The sequence below is a fragment of the Falco biarmicus genome, chromosome 1 (assembly GCF_023638135.1).
Source record: "Falco biarmicus isolate bFalBia1 chromosome 1, bFalBia1.pri, whole genome shotgun sequence".
Lineage (NCBI taxonomy): Eukaryota > Metazoa > Chordata > Aves > Falconiformes > Falconidae > Falco > Falco biarmicus.
Window position 1 is genome coordinate 54,139,000 of NC_079288.1, and position 24,287 is coordinate 54,163,286.

The window sequence follows — 24,287 nt, forward strand, 5'->3', positions numbered from 1 at the left end:
GTGCAGTAGAATTGCCATCTGCAGCAGCTGGTCCTGAGGACACATGGGTCGGTGTGTTTGCACTGGCTGCAGCCCTGCCTGGTGCACGGGATGCCTGTTGGTCCCAAGGTGTGTTAGGTGCGCTCCTGGGATGCGTTTTCTGGCTTACTGCTTGTGGTCTGTGCACAGAGGTGGCTCCACAAGGGCTTCACAGTGCGCTCCTGATGGACACTAGAATGCCAATGCAGTCATACCCCAAACATTCCCGTTTTAAATCCACCTTTGCCTCAGAAGTCACAAATTTTAACACGTGTTACTGTAGACTAAATGGTGGTTACAGGCTCCTAATGTGATAACCTGAACTGCTGATCCATTATTTTCTGTGATCAATCACAGAAAAGAGGGAAGCAGTGATACAATAACGCTGAGATTGGAAACCCTGGGCTGAGTGTTGTGTCGAGCCCATAGAGTGGCCTGGGATGGTGCTGGAGTGACTGGGCAATGCGGTACAACATCTAAGTTACAGTTACAGACTAAATTACAGCAGGAGCATCTCTGCTGGGGCCCTGGCGCAGCCTACGCTCGGCAATAAGTTATTGCCGATGCTATAAACCCTATATGATGTATCGGCAATTCATTTTTCAACCGGCTGTTCCCACGCTGTCTGTTTTATCTCAGTTGTTAATTTAATCCTGGCAGTAAATTGCCTCGCTTCTCTTAAATCTCCCTGCCCTGCCAGCCGAGAGCGGGGGGACCGGGCCGGGGGCGCGGGGGGACGCGGCGTCCGCTCGCTCGGCTGGGGGTGATGGGCGCGGGAAACCGGGTCCCCGGGCTCGGCAGCCCCGCCGGGGGGTCCCCTCGGGTGGCGGCGGGGCCGGGGAGGCGGCAGCTCCGCGCCGGCCGCCCGCGGGGGGGCGGGAGGAGGCGGCGGCGGCGAATCCTCCAGGCGGGCCGGGCGTGCGATCACTAGTGGGAGCTGGAGAGGGCGAGAGGAGGGGAGAGAAAACCCCGGACCCCCCGAAGCCGAGCGCAGAGGCTGCGCGCCGGGCGGGAGCGGGCGCGGTGGGGGAGGCAGCCCGGGGAGGGGCAGCTCGGCGGGGCCCGCCGGCCTCCGCACGCAGCCGGTAAGGACGCCGGGGCCGGGCGGGGAGCGGGGATGCTGCGGGGGGGGCGGCCGGGCACCTGCGCGGCGGGGGACCCGGGGGGTTGCCGTGCCCGGCCTGTGGGGGGTGCCTTGCAGCCCGAAGCTGGGGCTCTGCCTGCCCCGACCTGGGTGCTCGGCCAGCTCCGCCGCAGGCCGTCCCACGCGTGGTGCGCAGCGCTCGCTCTCGGCCGTTCCCAAGTCGTCGCCCGGAGCGGTGCGGAGCCCTGCCGGGCGGGGGACGGGGCGCCCCTCTCGCCTGCACGCCTGCGGCTGCCCATTAATCCCAGTGCTCCCGAAACGCGCTTTTAAATCAAAACGCCCGTTTGTCGAAGTCCATCTTGTTTATCCGCGAAGGTGCCGGAGGGCGCGGTGAGTCCCCGGAGCGGCGCCGCTGGCCGCCGGGCTCCGCCGCTTGCCGTGGGCTGACCTGGACTCGGGTTGACCGGTCGCACCGTGTCGCTGGGGGTTTTTGGGTGACGCTGCTCGGTAACATAGCGTTTGGCTGCTTGATTTAAGAGCCTGATGCGCGTAAATTACAGAAAGTGCCACCGTTTCGTGTGGATGAAACCAGACGTATGCCTAGCGTCCCGGGTCTGAGTGCCACAAACGGGGCTGGAAAAATAAGGCAGGTGTGTAGGGATAATTCACTAGAAGGCTCTCTCAGCATACAATCATTTGCAGCTTGGATGCCTCCTAAGGGAGAGCTGGTGTCTTTATAGCCTCGCAGGTTTTCCCCTCTGTGAAAAGCTCCGATTGCCCCTTGACCCAGTGTAAACTTTATGCATCTGCAACGTGCTGTGGCAAGGAACTTCATAGCTTTGACTTTATACACTGTGTCAAACACCACACCCTTTTATTTCGAACCTTCGTTTGAAAGCACTTATGTCTTGCATAGAGATAGTGCAGAACTGGTCCCTATTCCTCTCCATCCCATTCATGCTTTTATAACCTTCCAGTGTTTCCCCTGTTATCTTCTTGTCAGGCTGAAATGCTCTCTTCTGCTTCATTTGAAATTTGTCTTAAGAGAAAGAAGCGAGTACAGCCATCGTTGTTTGCTGAGAATAATCATTTTGAATGACAGGCATGTTAAAGTTAGGATGTTAAAAGCTACAGTCTCTGGCAATAACTCATGGAGGCAGTGTACATTAATTTGACAGAGTGGCTACCATGTGATTGCCTACAGAGGACAAAATCAGATCTGTCTGACAACTAGCAAGAAGCTTATGGCACCACTTACTCCTGCTTTCTTTTCCTGGCAAATGCTGCATGTGCAGGGAGTAGATTTCTTTCAGAGGTTTTTAAAAGCAACCAAAAAACCAAAGTAGCATCTTAATCTTAGAGTGGTATGATGGATTTGTGATCTGCTTGTAAGTAGGTTCTCTGGTTCATGCGTTGAAACTTTGCATTGTTATGAAACAGTTTTGCAGTTATTTCAAAATAAGGAATTCATCATGGTAAATACAACCTAAGGGCCCTGACTGTCTTCCCACAACCTACTACCCTGCTTGGCTTCAGCTGAGTTATTCTTGATTGACACTTGTGCAGTGGGGTGGGGGGTGGGGAACCCCTCAGGCCTTTAGGGTAGTTGTATCTGTACCTGTCTACATTTGTGTGTGTGCGTGCACATCCCTGACCTAGCAGTCCTTCCTGGGGGTCAGTATACTGAATGCTCTGGCTTGAAGTTAGCACTCAAGTACGTGCTTAATTTTAAGGGTAGAAGTGGGTCCATTTTAATTGGTGCACTTGTGTAATTAAAGTGATGCATGTGCTGGGGTCTTTGCTGCAGTGAGGCCAGAACGCTCACTGCTTTGCAGATTCAAGCCCTCAGGTCTTGAAACTCTTTTAAAGAGCTTCGGTTGGTGATGATGCAAACTGACAGATTCACAAAGGCTATTCCCAGCATCTCATCTTTCTTGCCTGTTTCTGTCACTCTTCTCTGCGTATTGTTTCCTAGAAAACAAGAGCTTCGATATGTAAGACATAATATCTGTTGCCAGGTGCAAGGAAACAATGAGAGGAAGTCTGATGCTGAGGTGGGAAATGATGTGTTACTACTCCCAAGAAACAAGATTAACTTTTTTTTTTTCCTTCCAGATGAATGTTTATGAGCTGCTCTGTTTCTTAACCAGTGATTGCTTGCCATTGACTACAGAGCACTTACCTAGACTGTAAATCCTGTGGGAAAGTGGCTGCTTTGTCGTATGAACGCAATACCTGACGCAGTGTGCTGCGGGGAGTGAAGGGGTGTCTCTGGGTTCAGCCTAAACACCGCTGCTAACGACAGCCATCCAAGTAGTTTTACAGCCCTCAGATAGAATATGGGATAAGCCAGAAAAGTCTCTAAAAACTTGTGACAGGTATTTTCTACTGACCTCAGAGTAGTTGCAACAATAGAATAGCATATAAAGCAACAGGATTATCTTGGTTGTCATCACTCTGCTTAAGAAATTGGTGAGGATTTATAGATATATCAGTATCTGACTTGTATATGCCAAAATTATCTAGATCATTGCGCTGTAAATACTGGAAATATTGAACAGAAACAAATTAATTCGATCTATGGGTGATACCCCATAAAACAAACTATAAACGATATCTTAGACTTACTACCATTTGTATTTTTATTCCTTTTCAGAAGAGATGAGCTCCTATTTTTACATTGTCTTAAACAAACTGAAAATGTTGCTGCTAGTAGGAACTTGGAGGAAACTGGTTAGAAAACATGGCAGTTTGCTCTGAAGTTCACGTGTCAAACTGCTTTCTTCACTAGTGCAGGTTTCAGACCAGACTTGCTTCTGACAGGCACTTCCCTCTTGCTGTTTTGTATCTGGTTTGGGTAGCAAAAAATGTAACAAGGGTTATATAAAAAGATTTTTAAAAGTCTACAAATTGTAACATTCTGATGATGACTATGCATCATATCATGTTTTACATCAGTAACCTTGTTCTTTTGGGAGCGTGGAAGGAGGAAAGATTTATCTATTATAGCTTCTATAAGAACTGGACTTTTTTTGTAGTAAGGAAATGATTTTGAGGTAACTAAAATACTTTATAAAGCAGTGTTTGATTACATTATACCAGTTTTTTCATGCATTACATTACTGAGTTTACTTTTCTCTGCTTAAAATGTCAACACCTCATCAAGCTGTAAAGAAATTCCTGTGTGATCCATTATTCTTTATGATCAGTTCACGCTGTGCCGTGTGCGCACACCCAGGTGTGAGCGCTTACACCGCACACACAGAGGAGCGTGTATCTGTGTGTGCCTGGACAACAGGCAGTATGTTTTAATTGCTCTCGTACACAGGGTATGTTGGAGGGTTCTGATAAGAAGCAAAACCCAAAGGAACCTCTTTTCTTAGGTGTTGTGTCCCAAGGCTGGGGTCCCTGCTAGCCAAGTGGTATGTCCTTGCACCAGCTGCCCTCCTCACAGGGTCACCAAGGGGGGCTCTATTCTCAGCCCAGCTGCCGGCTTTTCTGCCACTTGTCAGAGCGAATATCTTTTAGGTCTCCAAACCTGTGTGAGATTTTGTTATAATTGGCCAATAGGCTCAAAACTTATTAGAGAGGATCTGGCAGACGCGTTTATCTGCAGATAAGCAAGTCTAAACATTTCCTTGGGAAAGCAGGCTGGAGGAGTTACTTTCTGTTGCAGTCTGGGTGTAAAACAAGTCCTCATCTCGTGGTGCAGTGGCCAGCTGGGAGGGCACTTGCGTGGAAGTCATGGTTACGATTTTGAGTCCTATATAACTGGTATTTGGAGTCATCTGTGGCATGCTGCAGGTCCGCAGAGTTTGAAGAAATGGGCAGAAACCACTGAATGTAGTGAAGAGGCTGAGGTCGCGACGTGGGTGTGAGGAGACCATCGGTGAGCGTGGGCTCCTCCTTCACCTGTTCCAGAAAGTGTTTCCAGCAGTGAGTGAACTGTAGTATGCAGGGACCTGCGTGTACACACGTCTCGGGGAATTTTCTTCCCCGGAAACTGGTTGTGTTACACGTTGAAAATCAATTCAGTGCTGAAGTCAAAATACATTGTTACATACCTCTACACTTTGATGTCATGAAGCCAAAGACTGTCGTTTTGCAGCCCAGGATGAATAAATGCATGTATTTAAAGCATTCATTCTTTAAAACTACAACTTATTTCCTAACAAAAACATAACTGTTGCTGTTTTTCTGAAACAAAAGCAAATATAGTTTGGTGTTCAGAAAAAATTTCACATGTAAAGCCTAAAGTACAAAATGGGTTGTATATAAGAAATATTTATAAAGCAGCCACTTAAAAGTTTTTAAAAGGTTAAGTTATTCAAGACTCATTCCCTGAAGCTACAAATGTAGTTGTTCATGCATAACTTCACTGAGGAATACTCATGTGAATAAAATTACGCACTTGCAGTTTTGTAGAATCAAGACTGTAATTAGCTCTAGGTTAATTCCCTCCCATCCCCCTTCCTAATTAAAACCACACAGGTCAATTAAGGATCAAATGAGACATTACCTTTGTGATTATCGTCCTTGGCAGAAATAGGTATTCTGATAAATATTTCAATTTCAGTATAATCTGACCTTTTGTCCAGTTTGCTTTTCTTTAACCTTACCACTTTGGGCCGAGAAAAAATAGTTGTGTTTAATACAGAGTATGAAAAAGTGAAATGATGAAGCACATATTTTGGGCACATTTTATTTTAGGGGACACTTCGCCCACCCCCCGTGGTGGGTGAAATAATAGACTTATTTGCCTTGGATCGTTAATGTGTATATGAACAGGGTTTGGCTAGTTTGTTTTTCTCTCTCTTAAGTACACAAACACAGCTTTATTTGTATCCAGATAGTTAAATACAACTTTTTTCATGTATCTGCCAATTTCTCTCTTCCCCATTAGAAGTGATGATGAAATGACATCCACAAGCGTGCATATAGAATACAGTGCAGAGGGCATAGGTGTACACAGAGGCTAAATCTTTGCTAGTCAAATTTGCTTCAGAGCCTGTTGATTGTAGGCTCTCTACATATGTGAGATTTAGGCAAGGCAAAAAAATTCTTGCTTCTGTGCCAGATGTATTGCAAAGCCAGGACAGTGTAATGGAGATAAGGTTAATTAGCTATTTGCATTTGCTACTGAAGTTGGATGAACAGTTTGGTTTGGTTTTGTTGGTTTTTTTTTTTTTTTTCCTAACAGGGAATTTCTCTTCAGGCATAACTATTCAGTAGAGTTTGTTAAAATGAATATAGGAAGACTTTTGTAGCCTGCAGAAATACAATTAAGTGTGTGCAGGCGTCATAGACTTTTTATTCATAGGCAAGTCTTGTAGGGTCTTGTCCTACTGGAGAATTGAAGTGGAGAAACCCTTTGAGCTGAGCAGGGTCCACAATGTCTGTGTATCTCTGGTTCTGTCCAGTGGGTTGCAGACACAAGTACCCCTTGAAAAGTGTTTTGAGACCCTGGGTCGAGGATGAGGTCGAGCCCAAGGTGCTGTTGATGGACAGAATGAGACTTCAGTTACTCAATTACTGTTCAGTTACTGTTTTGTGCTTTCATCTTTAAAAATAATCATGTATATATTGCCTTTTTCCTTTATTCACGAGCCCTAGGTAGGCATTCAGAGCTACTATGTTCAGCACCTTGCAAATACTATGAATGTGAAACTGGATCTGCGTCGCATTTAGGGTTTAAAATACCAGTATAATTTCTGTTTGAGAGATGGTAGGAGGTACTTTGTCTTAAGATTGCTGGTGTAATTTTTGCATTCATACAGTCCACCTAGCTCAGTGGTTTTCATGGGACACCCATCCCTGTCACTTGAGGTGAGCTTCTTACAACAGGAAACATTTTTCCTACAGGTATTAATCTCCTTTTTCAAGTTTGCCTTGGCACAGATGTAATCACTTTACTGTAGCTAAAGAGCAAAACTGGTTTCCTCCAGAATTTTGGCATTAACTGGAAATGGATGGTAAACTCTGGGGGTCCGTCTAAGGGATAACTTTGTACATGTGAGTTATGCTTGCCAGCGGTACGTGAGCAGCAATGGCATCACATAGATGCAGATTTCTGTTTTATGGAAGGAACAGGTTTTAGGGTGTTTTCCCTGACAGCCGTTGGAGCAGCAGGCAAATCCATATTTGCACATTTGAAGAGGAGTAGTATATTTTTAACTTGAAGCTAAATAATTCTTCTCTGATAACCACATATTGCAAGAGTTTAGACTTGTCTGTTTCCTGGGTGCTACTTCCACAGGCAAGTCAGAACCACCACCGCCGCCCCCCCCCCCCCGCCCCCCCCAGATATAATTGTTCACAGTGGGGATTATGCCGTGTTGCTGGGCTGTTCAGTGTAATAGGGATGCCGCTGGTTGAGGACCTGCAGAAATCAATAGTTGGATTAAAAATGAAAGGAAATAAAGATAACCTGTATAACTTTTTTACTCATAAATCCATTGATGGGGAGTAACCAAGCCTCTCTGTAAAAGAACTAGTGAATGTCTGAGGACTTTTTCATTTTGAATGAAATTTGCTTTCCTGACAAAAGCCAATGTGATCTGAATGACACATGCTGTGTTTTGAACTCATGGAATTTCCTTCTTACTTGCTGTTTTTAAGGTTTTGTGCAAGTTATTAGTTACTTGAGAATTAGTGCTTTAATTAAAAAAAAAAACCAAACAACCAAACAAAAACCAAGACAAAAAAAAACCAAGAAAAAGCAACACAGAATAGTTTCTAGTCCTCTCAGTTGTAAATTTTATTCTTATATTTTGAGGCTTGAATCTTGAGTTGTTTATGTGTGTGTGCATGCATAATACTTTCAGATTTACTTGGAGCTTAATTTGTGCATAAATGTTTTGCTAGATTTCTGAAAAAGAGTAGATTTTGTACTTTGTGCAGAACCAAATTTTTCTGATTCACCTTGCCAGTTCAGGCAACGTGACTTGGAATGGTGTGAAGAAATGAGAGCCTGTCAAAAGGGTTTGATCTATTTTTACACTGCCCTTCTGTTCTCAAATGTTGCACATACATTTGAAATTATTAATCCCAAGTAATTTCTTCCCTTAGTAGCATTTCAGCTGTTTCTATAAACCATTCAAGGCTTTTCTTTTATCCTACTACAAATTTAATAAAAACTAAAACTGTGTGACTGTACTTCTGTAAATGGATATATTCTTACAGGTTTAATCATTGATGGTAAATCTTTTTAGAAATTGGTGGGGCCTTTGCATACAGGCAGGAGATGTCTTACATGTATTGAAATGCCTTTTAAAATTATTTTTATGCTACTCATACTTAAATACTGGACTTGGCTCAAGGTGAAAAGTAAACTGTAAATAGTCTGATTGACCAAACACAGTGCTGTTAAAGATAAATTAATGATGTGAAGTCTGAGTTAAGCTTTTAGAATTGCTTTGCCATATAATTAAGAACCTAACTGGGCAGTTGCTTTGGGAATTGTTGGAGCACTTGAGGAGCTTCTGTGCCTAACTCTGCTTTCTATCCTCCTTGCTGGAGGACAGGGTCCTCAGCGCTGTCAGCAGGTGTGGGAATGTGCGTGGTCTGCCTCAGTGCAAAGGTGCCTGCCTTGTTTTATCTCTTCCCCACTCGCTGTCCCCAAGCAAAGTGAGGCAATCCTACTGTCAAGTGTGGCTTGGCTTAGCTGGCTAGAGCAGGAATGAACAGTTGAAGATGCTAGCTTTTGCAGAAAATGTTTTCTTTTCTCTATGGCTCCATAATAAGCAATACTCTCAAATGACTCTTGACAGATGTCAAAGGCCAGAAATGGAGAGGTTTTTAATATTATTTTTTTTTCTGGTGTGCAGGTAATAGCCTAAAGAATACATGTTTTTTTTAAAACTGAAAATAGCGGAAAGTGGTACCCATGAGATAGGGTAGAGGAGACCCAAACACAGTAACACCAGCAGAAGTCCTGCAAAGTTACCACATTTGGGTTTGGTCTTGTGAACAGGCAAACTGGTGGCAGTGGTATAACGTGCAGAGCGTAACATGCTACAAGTAGGTACGTGGATGCAGGTCCTCAGAACCCTGCTGGACTGGAGTGAACAAACGTAGCTTCAGTACCCTAAAACAAATCCTGCGAGCTGTCTGAAGGTACAGCCAAAGGAGACTGCTGTCAGCTTAACCCTGGGGAGAGAAAGTGCAGGAAAATTTGTGAGGGAAGGTCAGGACTCTTACTGCTTCTGCTTCTCACATTAGCTGAGGACAGAAGGACAGGTTGCTTCGGCAGCAGCTGTCTGTATGTTCTATTAATGGTTAGAGATCATAGTGAACATTGGAAAGGATTATAATAAAATCCCTGAAGGATGCATACAGCAATTCCTGTTTTCATTCCAGGCTCCGGTGTTGACCCTTTCATTTAGCCTGTGCTTTAAAGCGTACATGTCGCACTTATAATGTAGACATAATGTAATGAGTGGCATGGATCCTTCTTATCTGCGTAGGTTATTTCACTTCAACCAGTATAGACTGAAATAGAAAAATCATGCTTAAATTGGCATATTGGTCCAGTGTGAAGAAAAAATAAATCTGTCCTCTAAATCGCATTACTGTCCCAGGGGGCAGTTGTGAACTCAGATAGTCCTTTCTGGGTGACCACTGACTGATCATCACTGTTTTGGTGGTTTTTTGGCTTGATTTCAAAGCATGGACGGGCATCTCTGGTGCTTGTTAACTTCTTGAGCAGTACAAGTATCCAGCACCTTTAAAAATGAAATAATTACGTTTCTTATTTTGCTTGTGTACTGCAAGTTTTAATTCCGATTTTTAAGGTGTTTGAACTGTTGCAGGTGATGATGTGTCTTTTCAGATAAAACACATGCTAAATTACAGGTGATTTTTCACTCTCTTAACAGATGTTGATCCATTTACCTGTTCTCTCTAGATGCACAAATGGCCTAAGCAGTAGCTTCTCTCTTTGTGGGGACTGGAAATTATCACAGAATAGTTGCTAGCAACTTCAAACTACATCTTAAACTGCCGGCGGTCTGTAAGCCATATCATCAAATGAAGAGAGCTGGTGGGGAATGAATAACAAATGGATGTTGAGACTTGAGAAGCTTTCTGCACAGAACAACCTTTTCTGAATCTCACTGTCCCTTCTGTATTTTCCCTAAGGTGTGTAAGGCGAAGCATCGGACCAGGGGCTGTATTCTTAAAAAGGGCTTGTATCTGAGAGAGGGTAATTAGCGTGATTTTTATCCCACCATGAGGCACAGCCGAGTGGATCGCATGGACAGATCTATGCGCTAATCTTTGCTGAATGAGGAGGGAAACCGTGTGATGGTGGCGGTGGTGGCAGTACTGTGTGGTTTGAGGGGGATGGGGAAACAGCTCTGGGCTGCAGCACAGGGGATGCATGTGTGAAGTCATTAATCTTGGGGATTTGCTGCATTTTTTTTTTTTTTCTACAGCCCACACACAGCTTTTGGCTATGGGTATGGCATTTTCCAGCAGATGGCCTGTTGCACAGGAAGGCGAGGATGATGTTGGAGGCCTTCTGAGTGTGCTGATATAGTCAAATCTTTTGCACGTATTCTTCAATTCTGTGAGCTGGTTTCAAAGGCACCGAGTATGTGATTTAGGGTGTCTTTGCCCCTGCTTATATTTTCTTTATTTTCTTTAGACATGGATAAAAGTATGGCTCTGGCAGAATGTATGGCTGGACAAGGATAGTTGTGCAGGTTTGGCCACCTCCCCGCCTCCCTTCCTTTTTAGAAGTGGGAAAACAGGTTAGCTATAGAAACAGAAGAGATGCTAAACATTTGTTCAACTGCAAAACAAGGATCACTTTATGCTCTTGAGAACCCTTTAAGTTTTGTTAATCTATGCAGGGTAAGGTTTAGGCTTATACTGAGATAAACAGCTCATTTTGCAGTTAAAACTGGTACTAACATCCTTTAAAAGACTGTTCCTCCTCTAGTTACCTGACTTCTGTAATGTCAGGAAAATATACCACAGCTGACAGGATAAAGTCAAAGGCTTTTATTGGTATCAATAAGTATAATTTAGGGGATGCAAGCAAAGTTTTGTTTTGCTAAGAGCAGTTTTGTGATACATTATTGGTTGTTGCATACACTTTTAATATAGAGGTGTCCACATTTAAACACAGTCATTTCTTTGTGATGTTTCTCCCATAAAACTCTTAAAGGGAAAACATATCTTTGAATGAGATGTTTTTTTGAGATGTTTATATATATATGGGTTAAATATTTCACTGTGGCTTGTTACATTATCAGCTCAAGAGTAAAATTCAATTATCTAAATTGAAAGAAGTAATAAAAAACAATTATAAGTCTTGCAAAATACCTTTTAAAATTATTCCATTTAAGTATAATGAGAATACCTTGAAAAGGTGTTGGGAATGATAACTCTTTAATTCACTAGTGAAAAATAAAATAAATGTGCTGCCTATTGAATGAATGAAATAATGAGTTGATGGAGGGTGTTCTGCTGTTTCTGTAACAAATGGAAATGCTATTTCCATTTAAGTGATTTTTACCTCCCCTTCTTCCTGTACTATGCCAGTTCTTTTCCAGCCGCTTCCCCCCTCTCCACAGTTCCCTCTCCCTGCACGGTATTCCTCCCTGAACAAAAGCAGCCAACTAACTTCTGTGCTTGTTGTCAGATAAGCCAGTGTAAAAAATTTCAGCTGCTTTTGCTGTTTAGCACTGCTTTGTACGAAAACTTTCATTATTAGCTCAGTGACAGTAATCATGGCATTTAATGATAATGCTCTCTGATCAGATGATAAATGCTTGTTTATAGCAAGTCTTTTGCACATTCATTAATCAAGAAAGGTTCTTGACATAGTGACAAAAATAACTTTAATTCTTGCTTAAATAATACACTGCTGTTCATCAGTGAACACATGGCAGATATGCATAAAAGATACTGGGAGTGTGTGTCAAACAACAGCCTATCCTTCCACACACTTGTTTAAATGATCTTGTACACTCTTGCTTTTGCAGTTTTGTGGCTTGTTTAGTTCTGTGCTCTTGAGTCTATTAATACATTGATGCTTACTGATACGGATTTCAGAAGTTCAAAGAAACCTTTTGGCTTTAGTGCTGCATCTAACCACCCTTACAGGCTGATGAGTCCACTCTGCTTTACTCTCCAGAGTCCTGGACGTATTGGCATCTAGCTCAAGGAGCTGACCAGAGTACATCCCAGCTTATGTGCAAGGGGACTTTCCCCAAGACTAGTGCCCACAGAAGTCTTGTTGGCAGTACGGTGTGAGTAGGCCACCAGATTGCATACATAACCTCATTGAAATGAAAATTCCATTGGTATCAGTTGTCCTTGCTGGTCCCGACTGAATAAGTTATCACTACGGGGAACACCTCCAAATTCCTGCTTGATGGTTTCATGCAATGCATGCTCAAAACCAGTCTTTGCACAGTAGGGAGTTAGCTGGAATCTATCTTCTCTCTTTTGGTGTGGTAGAACTAACAATGGTGTTCACTTGCACCCATTGTTGGAGGCCAAAAAGATACATGCCAAATGATATGTTCTGCTTCTTTGAGAAGTGTAGAGAAGCCTCTTTTATTTGTAGCAGAGTTCAGGCGGTTTGAAATGGAGGCAGTCCCCTGTGGCACAGAGAACAGTCATGTGGGCTTTATCTCAGTCATTTTCCTTTTCTAATCAAGATCTTGATGCATCTGTGCTTCCTTTCGTCTGCTTTTCAAAGTAATGCTTGGGTTGGATCTCAGTTGGGTTGCATCTCTGAGCTATTTCTACTGAGTTTTTTTCTGATAAATGCGGATTCTGTGACTACTGCATTTTGCTGATGGGCTGGCGTTTCCAAAGCCTATGAACTGTACCTGCGTAAGCTGTCTTCATTCTTTGAGCTGTAGCATTTGATAAGTATTGCTACTATAGTGTATATATGAACCATCCTGGAGATGGTTTCCATTGATGGTGTTCTCTGCCTTATATTTAAAGTTGCAGTGTTTGTTTTTCATAGGGGTCTGTCTGATATTGTAATTGTCCAGGAAACAGGGTCTCACGCTAGTGAGAATACAAATGATGTTGAGCTCTTTGCTTTGAGAGCTTCTCAATAAATTCCTGTCTGCCTTGAGTATAGAGATTTACTTTTTTTTTTAAACCCTCACTTTTTATTCATGTCTGAAAAAAATTCAGAACTTCTGTTAAACATCTGGTTGTAATATTTCTTTGAGAAAGGTTTGCTCTCAAAATAGTACTTCTTGAAACCATTGGGTGCTTTCTGTAGGTGGTCATCAACATCTGCTGGGTCCAGCTGATCGACTAACTGACTAACAACATTAATATGTTTATTAATCATTGAATAAGTCCATTTTTTTCTAAGATTTTGCAAATAAAGCTTGCTATTGCTTGGTCTTTTTGAAACCTAGAGAACTGCAGATATGCATTAGTCAGCTTAAAGTTATTTTTTGGGGTCACTTGATATTTGTGGCCAGAGGCATCACTACTCAGGAGATCCCCAAAGGGATCCCAGTTCAAATGAGTAGCTCACTTTTGTTACAATCTCTGTTTGGCCTCTCCCTTGATGTGTTTATGATCCTAGAAGTTGAGGCATCCAGTCTGAACTGGAAATTCATAGTCACAAAGCGTGAGTGGCAAGTTAGTAAATGCATGATTTGGATGTAGTAGACTATCAACTATCATGTGCAGTTCAGCCGGTCTTACAGATAAGTCCAGGGAAACATGCTTTGTGTGGAATTCAAGCGTAGCATCTCTGTCCTTCCACACTCGTACTAACTCTTAACATGATGTTTACTCTGTCAGTTGATGCAGGAAAACCAAAATACAATTAGATTTCCATAACCACCATAAGGTAACTGATGTACATTTCCAGTAGGACCTTTCTTCATGAAAATAAATCAAGGGATGACATTAAAATATACTTGGTAGCTATCATCAGGCGACTGCTAATATGCAAAGTGTCTCTTTGAAATAGTACACATGCATAAGATTTCACAAAAAAAACCTTCAATCATAATTGTATGCGTAAAAGTAATAGTACTGGTACTTCATGGTATACTTCTTGGTATACTCCATGGTCAGTTTTATTTCTGTGACTATCTTGAGAAAGTTTCAACTAGATTACTTGGATAAACCTATTTGGCAAAAATTCTGCCTCTTCCAGTGTTACGATGGACTGTTCCCTAAAGCCTCATTAGTAGGCTGATAAGAACAGTAAAAGACATGAATGTGGAACTCATGATGCAATCCTGCATTCAGGATGGAAGAACTTTTTTTTTCCCCTCTCCTCTACACTGAATTTCGTGGTAGTTACGTCTTTGGGGTATTACCTTCTGTTAGATTTAGTTTGTGGGGGCTGTATGATTCAACACTTACTGGAGAGAAGAACCGAAGAGGTGGTAAATGACAAAGATGATGATTGGAAACCGTGTATTTTTAGGAAAGCAGACTATGATACAGAGTGTGTTTACACAGTTTGCTTAAAAAATATCTTGAGAGAACTCTTCCAAACAACTTTTTACCTTACCTATCAGATATGTGTGTGTAAATGTGGGAATGTCTCTTTGTCTCATCAGAATTTAATTTTGACTTTTGGAGTTCTTAGAGTTAAGCTTGTGGGGTGCTGCTGTCTCACTGTCACTCAGCAAAGGTGGGTTTGAAGATGACGAGCACTGGGAGAAGCAGACAAATTGAGACTTTTCACGCTGAAAATTTAACACAGAGGTTTAGTTGATCTTTGGCTAAACACGTTTATTCAGATTGAAGGTCTGGGTCTTAAATCTGACCCTGCAGTGATCAGTTAGAAGGTTGTCCTTGTGTTCAGCAGCAGGAGGAAAGGGTACTTGATGTGACGGAGTTCCAGACATTATGGTCATGAGTTACATGGAAAGAATGGCAATAGATGATATGAAAGGTCTGAAATGAAAGCAACAGCTGATTTTGTTCAGTTCAAAATGACCCTGCCAAAAGAGGCAAATGACATCACAAACTGGAAGGTCATTGTTTCTTAACAGACTTATAAAATAATTTTTTATCCAAAAAATACACTGAGAAATTTGAATGATGATGAATAAACCACTTTAAACTTACAAGAAACAACCATCTGTAGCTATTCAGAAATCTTCAAAACTGTTGTTGGGAAGGAGGTCTAACTTCATCTTAACGGATATAATAAAATTCCTTACTCTCATATGATCAGGTATGTGCATATGGTGTATTTTCCAGCAACCTATTCCACTTGACCAAAAAGTCTGAAAATACAGAAATTACACAAGCTCACTTGGTTATTTTTACAGACCTTGAAAGGGTGCAGTGTTTGGATTTGTGTTGCCTTGCTTGTTTTCCCTTAATCGGCTTTGCCCAGTTACAGTTCTTCTGTCATCAGCTGTGAAAATGAATCACAACAGAAGCATCAATGTAAAAAGTGTTTTTTTGGTTTGGTTGTGGGTTTTTTTTTTTTTAATTAGGATGTGCAAATTACTGTAGCTGTGGGTAAAGTACTCCATGTAGTTTCCCATTTTAAAACACAACAAAAGTCAGAGTCTAGATAATTCTAGAGACCCTTCCTGTTTATGACCCAGAAATTCTTGGAGTGCATCCTCTTGCCTTCTAACGCTTTCCCACAGGTGGAAAAGAGCCTTCACTTTATCATTCCACAGATGCCCACTTCTGTTTTCAGAAATTCAGCTTCCTCTTCTGCTTTTTCCTGCTAAGTCTTAAATCCACTTCTGAGGCAGAGGTGGAGACACCAGAACTCGCCTGCTCCAAAGCAGCATCACCTAGTACCAGGGTATGACAAGTGCTCCCCTCCCCATCTTTGCCCTCACTGAGAATACAAGGAGCAATTGTGGGGAACAAGTTTGTGGTTTTAAAGAACAGTGCTTTTTAAAGTGCCTTCGGACACTTCTGTTCCCTGTAGCATTTACTGGTTTTGCATGCTCAAATTATTTTTGTGAGGTGTTTTTGGGTTGCTTGAAGACGTTGCTTTAACACCGTAATGTCATCTTTTATTCCATCTGGTATGTAGTCAGCTATTAATCTCCTCTTATAAATCCACTTCTTCAGCCCTTAAGCATCTATTTCTTCCTACTCTCTCCAAGTTTTTTGTGCTTCTGCAGTTGTCGGGTGCCAGGCTGGTTCTGCTCGGTGGTTGTCAGACTTCCTGACCATGTTCCAGTTTAACAGTGCAGGCTATGTACACATAGAGCTCACCTAGGAGGACGTTTGCCTCCTCTCCACAGAATTCAGTTTGGCTGTGTTGAAATCTGACTCTTCTTTCCTTAGCTACATAACCCTAGTAGTTTGTGGATTACACTTAGCAAAAGCACGGTATTGACTCATTGGTTTTAAAATAATTTTTAATTTTCACTGGTTGTACTCCAGTTTTGTAGTTTGTTAGCTGTGAAAACAACATTAACTTTGGGACCTTAATCCTGGTAATTTTCATACATGACTTTACAATATTGACTGAATTCTTCTCTTTTCTCACTTAGGAGGTGGTTCAGGATGAGTGTTTAAAAACAGTCTGAAAAGCAAGGAAATGAGTTTGATGTGTAAAATAGAGCTATTCCATTAGCAAATTTTTTTTTTTCATTTTGATGAATTGCTTTTCTGCTGTGTTCATCATTTACCTTGAATGCAGTAACCTACTCAAACCCTTTTTTTATTGTGGTGTGTTTATATACCCACCCGCTCTGTATTTCCATGTTGTGGTTGCAACTAGTCACTGTAAGTGAATGCCACTGCATGCATGCAAGAGCTCATCTGCTGCCTCGTGTATCTGCAGTTTTTCCATGGGCAATGTATTTTTGCAAGGAGCAGCTTCAGCTTGTCCCTTTGTGTGTGTGTACTTTAACGCCTGCTAAACACGTGATTTTGAGGCTGACACGGATTACATGATTTTACATCCGTTTCACAGAGCAGAAGTTGCATTTAATTTAGCATCAGGTGCTGCATCCATGTCACTGGCTGTTTCTGAAAAGCCAGCAGTATTTTGGCAAAAGAACCGCCTACGGCTCAGGATGGGTGAGGACAGGGATGCTTGTTCAGCCTGAGTGACAGTATGAGTGCCCAGGCTGCCTGTGAGTACTGGCCAAATGGTCAGTACGCTTCATGCACTTATGAATTCCCTGGGAGGGTCTGCTGAAAGGAGACAAAAGATACAACCTTTAGTTATAGCTCTATGTCAAGCACATCCCACATACATGAAGCAGTTTTGCTGTTGCATACTTTCAGCTATGTTGTTTTGCATGTTTACTTTCTCCTTGATAACTCCCTTTTTAATCCAGTTCTCTTGCCTCTGATGTTCTAAACCTTGATCATCTAATGGACTAGCTGTTACAGGAGGTGTATTGTCAGTGTGAAAGTGTGCCTCACAGAACTTAAGTGTATCCAGAGCAAATCATATTCAAACGCTGCCTTTACTCTCTTTCAGTGGACTCCAGCTGTTGTACTGGACACTGTTTTTTATCATTGTGCTGGACTACAGGGTACAAGTGGTAAGACTACAGATGCTTTTATCTGGTGTAATTTTTCGGAGTTTCACTGTTGGCAGTTTACATTGCTCAACCTATTCTCTTTTATGCTTTCTACATAATGTACATGGAAACCACTAGCTAGAGAATCATACTTAGCAGCTGGTTACACTCTATATTTCTTTCAAGATCTTGTGCAAAACTTCAAAGTTTACATTGACTTACAGGAAAAATAACGCTTGAGTATCAAAGGGAGAAATGAGCAGAGTACTCGATAAGTGTTGGTGCTGGTTTGAGTGCTTCCACGTTGCCCTGAACACAACTCACTTCTTTCTTTAGAACATGCACTGATATTTATATACCTTTCTCTATGATCCTTTCTAAAGGATTTTTGTCTATTAAAAAAAAAAATCAGCAGTGGAAAAGTTTAAAATTACATTTTATATGTGCATGAGGTGGAGGTGTATCTTGATATTTTTTTTTCTATTTTTCAGAGTTCATTTATGAACTGCCTTTAATCTACTGAAGGAAACTAAGATGTTTATATTATGTCATTGGGCTCTCATTAGTTGCTTGCTTGTTTTTTGATGGGACCGTAATTTCATTTGGCAAGCCAAGACCTTGTCTTACCACCCCTTTACCTCCATCTCTGTTGGCAAAGCCCAAGAAGGTCTTTGAGCCTTAAGTTTCAAAGCAAAACAAGAAACCCCTAGACAAAATAATTCAACTCTCACTTGTTAGGCTAGTAGGAAAGGCTTAACACTGTGTGTGTAACGTTCCTGGGGAGTCCTTGGTTCCCTCAGCGTTGCAACCTCCCCACCACTGGAGCAGCCAGGTGAAATCAGCCCCAAGCTCCAGGGTATGGGTGAGCCACAGCTCTGCTGCAGAGTGGCTTGAGAACACCGAGGCAGAATATTTAAAGTCAAAATGAAATGTTCTTGTTTAAGGGCTACAAAAGAGAAACTTTTAAAATCATTATTATGATTTATGAGCTATTAATGTAGTTCACCCGTGAATTTGGGAATTAGTACTCCTCTGAAGGTTAAAGTAATAAAGTGAGTTTGTAATTCACTTCAAGGCAGGTTGCTAAGTGTAGTAGTTAAGCCAAGATTTTAGGCTCACACCTTAACTGCCAGTGAAGTCCTTGTTTATTATCTTTCTTACTTACTAGGTTTTCTAATGGCCCCTTCTGGCAGGGAAAACTGTGTCTGGGTTTGTCCATTTGATATTCTATGTCATTGCATTGGTAACTGGTGTTCATCTCACCTAACTTTACTTCTCCAGCATTTCTCTGTAGTCAGTGGTGGGAAATGGACCCTCCTGAAGACAGTTCAGTCTGTGCTGTCCGAACATTAAGGTGTTTTAAGACACAGTGGTGAATGTTTGGACAGAACAATGAATGTTTGTAAAACCAGGGTCTTTTTCCTTGAGGTATCAAAATAATGCTAGGGCTTGTAAATGAATACATATGAGAGATCAATTACACCGTTTTTAATGAAATGCTTATTTGATCTCTGTAAGACTGCCACTCCTTTATATTTAGTTTATTATTATTTAGGAATGGTTTGAGATGCAAAGGTTAAACTATTGCCTTCTATTAGGCTTTAGAACACCCAACATCGAAATAAAGTTTTGAGATGATTTATTTCCTCTCTGAGGAATTCTAATTAGAAGGTGACTGCTCCACCAGGAGCTACCTGGAGGAGAGCTCCCTGTGTTCTGGGCTGGGCTTCTGTTTCAGTCTTTCCTGGCAGCAGACCAGCGAGACTTCCTGGGTCACTTTCCAGTTGTCTGCCTTTCCATCTGTTACACAATTCCTTTTGTAGAAGTAGCAAGTTTCTTCTCCTAAAGGCTGAATGTCTGCCTTCTCTGTGGAGGGTGTTTTCTGATGCCGAGCTGTGGAGCTGTGAGGACCTTGGTTTTCATTTCTGACCTGAACATCATCACAACTGTTTCGTAAACAATGCTTGACATTGCCCTTAGCATATATGCTGCTTTTTCCTCTCTGCTACATGTGCCTTCCTGCCTCGCCCTTAATATACTGGTAGACAGCTATCAAATGCCCTCTTAGCCTTTGTTTTGCTAAGGTATGTTAGTTAGGGCAGGCAGAGATAGTGTCACTCTTCACATTTGTTTTCACTTATTATTTGCTTCTTGGCAGATGTAGCTGCAGCCAGGCACTAAGTGGGAAGGGTTGCAGCGACATTTTGTTGTGGGCAAACCAGGGTGGGCAGCTCAGCCCTGCACAGCCGCTCACTCCCTGCCCCCAGCAGAGTGGGGGTGAGAATGGAAGGGCAACAGTGAGATAATATGGGTTGAGGTAAAGATGGTTTATCAGATAAAGCAAAAGCTGCACAGGCGAGCAAGGAAGTAATTCACTATTTCCCGCTGGCAGGCAGGCAGATGTTCAGCCGTCTCCAGGAAAGCAGGTCTTCATCACACCTAACAGGTACTTGGGATGACCAACACCATAACTGCAAACATCCCTCTTTCCTCCTCCAGCTGAGGGGGAATGCTGACCACGACATATGGTCAGGGACATCCCTCTGGTCAGTTGGGGTCAGCTGTCCTGGCTGTGTCCCCTCCCAACTTCTTGTGCCCCCTTTGCTAGGGGACTGCTCACTAGTGGGGTGGGTGAGAGGCAGAAAAGGCCTTGGCTCTGTGCAAGAGCTGCTCAGCAATAGCTGAAACATCCCTGGGTTATCAACTGTTTTCATCACAAATCCAAAACACAGCACCATACTAGCTACTAGGAAAAAATTAACTCTATCCCAAGCAAAACCAGTATGTTTCCTCGTCAGTAGGGTAGTGAATGCGAAAAGGGCAGCTGGTGGGCTAGCGTGGACAAAGTCAAGGAAAAGAAAAATGAAGATTTGATCTGTTTTCAATGGCCGGTGTCCTTAGTCCAGAGCCAAATCATAAGATTTCTGGTGCGATGTGCTTTCTTTTTTGCCTTTCCTCCCCCCACCAAGGTTAATTGGTCTGTCTGTATGTGTGTCCACATTATTGAAATTCCAGTGGTAGCAGCACGGGACTAGTGTTACCTGGAGCGGCAGTGACCCCTGACCGTGGGGGATGGCTGTGGTGAGGCTTCCCAGCAGAACATGTCCTGGTTTTACATTACGTGCTTTTTGCCCCCTGGCCAGTCTGATTCAGTATTCTCCCATCGTAATCAGGAGCACGTCTCAGGGTCAGGAACACCTTTCCCTTTACTGAGATAAGGTGCACTCCTAGGCTAGATGTTACTGAGAACAAATCCATCATGGTGGCAATTCTAAATAATGTAAAAACTTTCTGCTGTTAGTTTATTATAAGTTCCTTGCAGCTAGATAATCAATTTGTTTGCTCAGAAGTTCAGACCTCTAGACAGCTGACTTGTCACACCATACATCCATACATTTGCTTACCATTCTCCACTGTGCCCAGCTTCTGAGCTTAAACTAGACCTAACTGAAGTGACTAGGTAAAAGATAGGCTAATTACAGGGGGCTACATGACATCATGGTGTCAAATCATATTTGATAAACTCTGTATCCATCCTAGTACTCCTACGGAAAAAAAAAAAAAAGTATTAAGAAGTTATGGACTACTGTGATAACATTGAACATTTAGGGCAATGATGGAGGGAGATGGCCCCATGCTCTGCTTTGTCAGCCTTTCCCTCCTGCGTGGCTGAAGCAGAGGGGATGCCCAGGTAGGCTTATTCCACTTGGAAAGTAGATGGGAGAGATGCATGAGCAGAGAGAGGCATAGATTGATGAAGAAGGTTGATGGGATTAGTATTGGGGTTTAGTAGTAGTTCTGGTATTGTTCTGCTGTTCTGGTATTGTGCACATTTAGTCAGGAAGACCAAGATGCCTGTCAAAGAGAAGTGATAGCTGGAGAGAGGAACAAAAGATGGCTTTAGTGGGAGGCTGAGATTTATTTCTTCTGTTCCCACAGCTGAAGTGTTTGCTTTTCCCCTTTCATAGCTCCTTAGATTGTTTTTTACCATCCTTTTACACTTTTTTCTTTCTAGTGCATCATTTTGAAGACTTAAGATTCTTGTATTTCCATTGTGAAGCAACTTCCACCACGCTTTCCTGTAGTGAAGTGTAGCACAAATGAATGCCAATAATGCTGTCTGAATCTAGGCTTGATTCAGAATACCTGCTGTTACCCAAGTAAATGCATTATTCATAACTTACAGGATACCTTCCTGAAAGCGGTATACTTAAAAGTAATGTATGTAATATAATGTGTCATTATTCCAGAGCTCTGAAAATGTCGTTTTATAATTCTCCTTAGTAGCAGAGTTTATGTGATGTGGAAACTATTTTCTAACACATGTGCCTAAGCAGTGAGCCCTTTGTTAGATCCAATTAGAATTTCTCCCTTGATAGAGCGTGAGGCTCTAAAGTCATGTTATGCTTGGCCACAGAAAAAATTAATCCAGTCAGTTGGGACTCTCAACATGAACTTTCTGCAATCTCAAGGTATAGAACCACTGATATGTATGTTTACATTCAGCAAATACAGCATTCAGTGCAAGCAGCAATAGCCAAGTCTGGCGTAGCATGCGATATGTCAGTGCATTTCAAAATTATTACGTGCACATGAGCTACTGTACAATAAGACTTTCCTCCATAAAGTGGTGTAGCTCCTGTCCTGGTGGCGAAGAGGGTTTCTCATTTGTCTGTTTTTTGATTTTTTGATAATATGAGGAAAATATGTATATATGCTATGTTCATGAAGATACTTAACATTTAGGAGAACCTTATTTATTTTCTGTTTCTTTTCCGCTGTAAATTGTTAGTTAAAACCCCTGCAACAAATATTTTATTGATTACCAACTGTTTTGTTCATTTTAGTAAGTATTTATTATGGGGCTTAGTGTTATAAAGAATTGTTTGATAAACTCAACTTTAGGTTTTGTGTTAAGCGCACTGATATCAGATGAAGTAAAATACTTTCAGGTATCGCTGACTTTTTTTTTTTTCTTTTTTTCCTCCTTATGTAGTTCCTATGCTAAAATCTGGGAATGGAAAGTTAGTTGCTGTTTATGCTTTGCTATAGCAAGTGTCATGAACGTGATTTAAGTCTAATCCAAATTTACTGGTTTTCCTGGGAGTTTATACAAAGGCCAGAATGCTTTAAACAGGTGTTGGCCCACAGAAACCTCTCTGAGCACCAAAAATGATTCATCAGCTTCTTGAGACACATAATTGCTTTTAAGCTGCACCTTTGTTTTGCTGGCTAACTGTGCTCTTTAAGCATTGCAAATCCACATCCCTCCAGGGCTGGAAATGGTGTGGCACCCTTGGGGTTCTCCTTGGCCTGATTCTTCTTGGTGTTCAGTGGTTTCTGCAGTGCTCACACTGACTGGAGAGCCCTCGTTACCCTCCTGATACTTCAGACAGCAGTTTTGGACTGAGGCCAGGTCCTATCCTGGACTTCTCCTGCAGGGCTGTTTCTGCTGACATGGTATGAAAGAGCCACAGAAATGGGTAGAAATGACCCTCTGAGGAGCAGCTTGGTGGACAACTCCGGAGACAGGTGATGGCATTGCTCAGTGCTGAGTCATGCAACTTGGGAGATGTGATGCATAAAAGGTTAGGAGTATGTGCTACGTCCTAGTGACTTTCAGCTGCAGAAGAAGGGTTTCCAGACTGGAGGGGTCAACAGCTACCTGAAACTTTCGCCAGGTGTTGTCTGTGCATCAGATGGGCTTGGATGGGGTGCTCCAGGTTGTTCTCTATTTCCAGTTCAGGCCATTATGGAGTTTACCAACAGCCAGTCCCATGTCAAAGCCCAAGTTTTTCAAAGACGCTCTTAGGAACAGCAAAAAGCAGACTCCTCACTTTTCCCACCATAAAGGATCTTTTGAAGTTGCAGGGAGGAGTCAGAAACCTTGTTTCAATTTTTTTTTTTTTTTTTTTTTCTTCTCTTCTGAATCTGCATGGCTAGTAGAAACATTTGTTTTTCTGGGATCATAGTCCTGTTCTTACCCTGTCTACCATGCTCCAAACTCTTTTGCTGTTTCCTCAAGGAGTGTGGTTCCATTGCAGTTAACTCTTCCTCCTGGGCCGATGATGATGATGGATCATTATGTCTTTGAGTTGAAAAGTGTTCAAAATCCTCTTGTTCCAAAATCAGTGTGTGTGTGTGTGTGTCAAAGCTGAACCAGTGCTCGTAGACTGGGAATAACCAACCGATCACCAGGTTGTTCCTATTTGCTTCTAGTAGCTCCCAGAAGAAGCCAAATGCTGTATACCTTATATAGGGAGCATGACCCCCTACCTTGAAGATGTCTAAAAAAGCCCCAAGTACAGCATTCTAATTATGATGTAAATTTTAGTGAAATGCATATAAGCAGGCGTATATTTAAGTCATTTAGATAGCTATGACTGAATCGGATTCTTGACACATTTCTTTACGTATGAATTGTTGCACTTACAACTCAGGTTTCCATTTTTTTGAAGTTAAGGATGGTGTTATCTTAAAAAAATTGGACATAATAATTTAAGTTAGCTAGATGTATGGTACAATTTATTGTAATTACTAACTTCACTTTAAGTGAAAATTTGAGGGTTAGCTGTGCAATTATAGAGTGAAGCAATTAAATTGTATTCTGGATGCGTTTTGCATAGATCCAGTGGAATTCCGCTGAAAGACAAGTATTAGATTGCCCTAAAAAAAGACATCAGCAGGTGACTAAGAGATTTACTAAGATATTAAATGTT

General features: G+C 42.1%; 1 protein-coding gene across 1 annotated transcript in view; it reads left to right on the forward strand.

The window, feature by feature from the left end:
* Positions 1-996: 996 nt before the first annotated feature.
* The window catches only part of BMPR1B (bone morphogenetic protein receptor type 1B), a 253,251-nt gene continuing 229,960 nt past the window's right edge, over positions 997-24,287 (forward strand). Inside the window, exon 1 of the mRNA XM_056343758.1 lies at positions 997-1,103. The gene's annotated coding sequence lies outside the window, so the exon portion shown is untranslated. The remainder of the gene's footprint in view (positions 1,104-24,287) is intronic.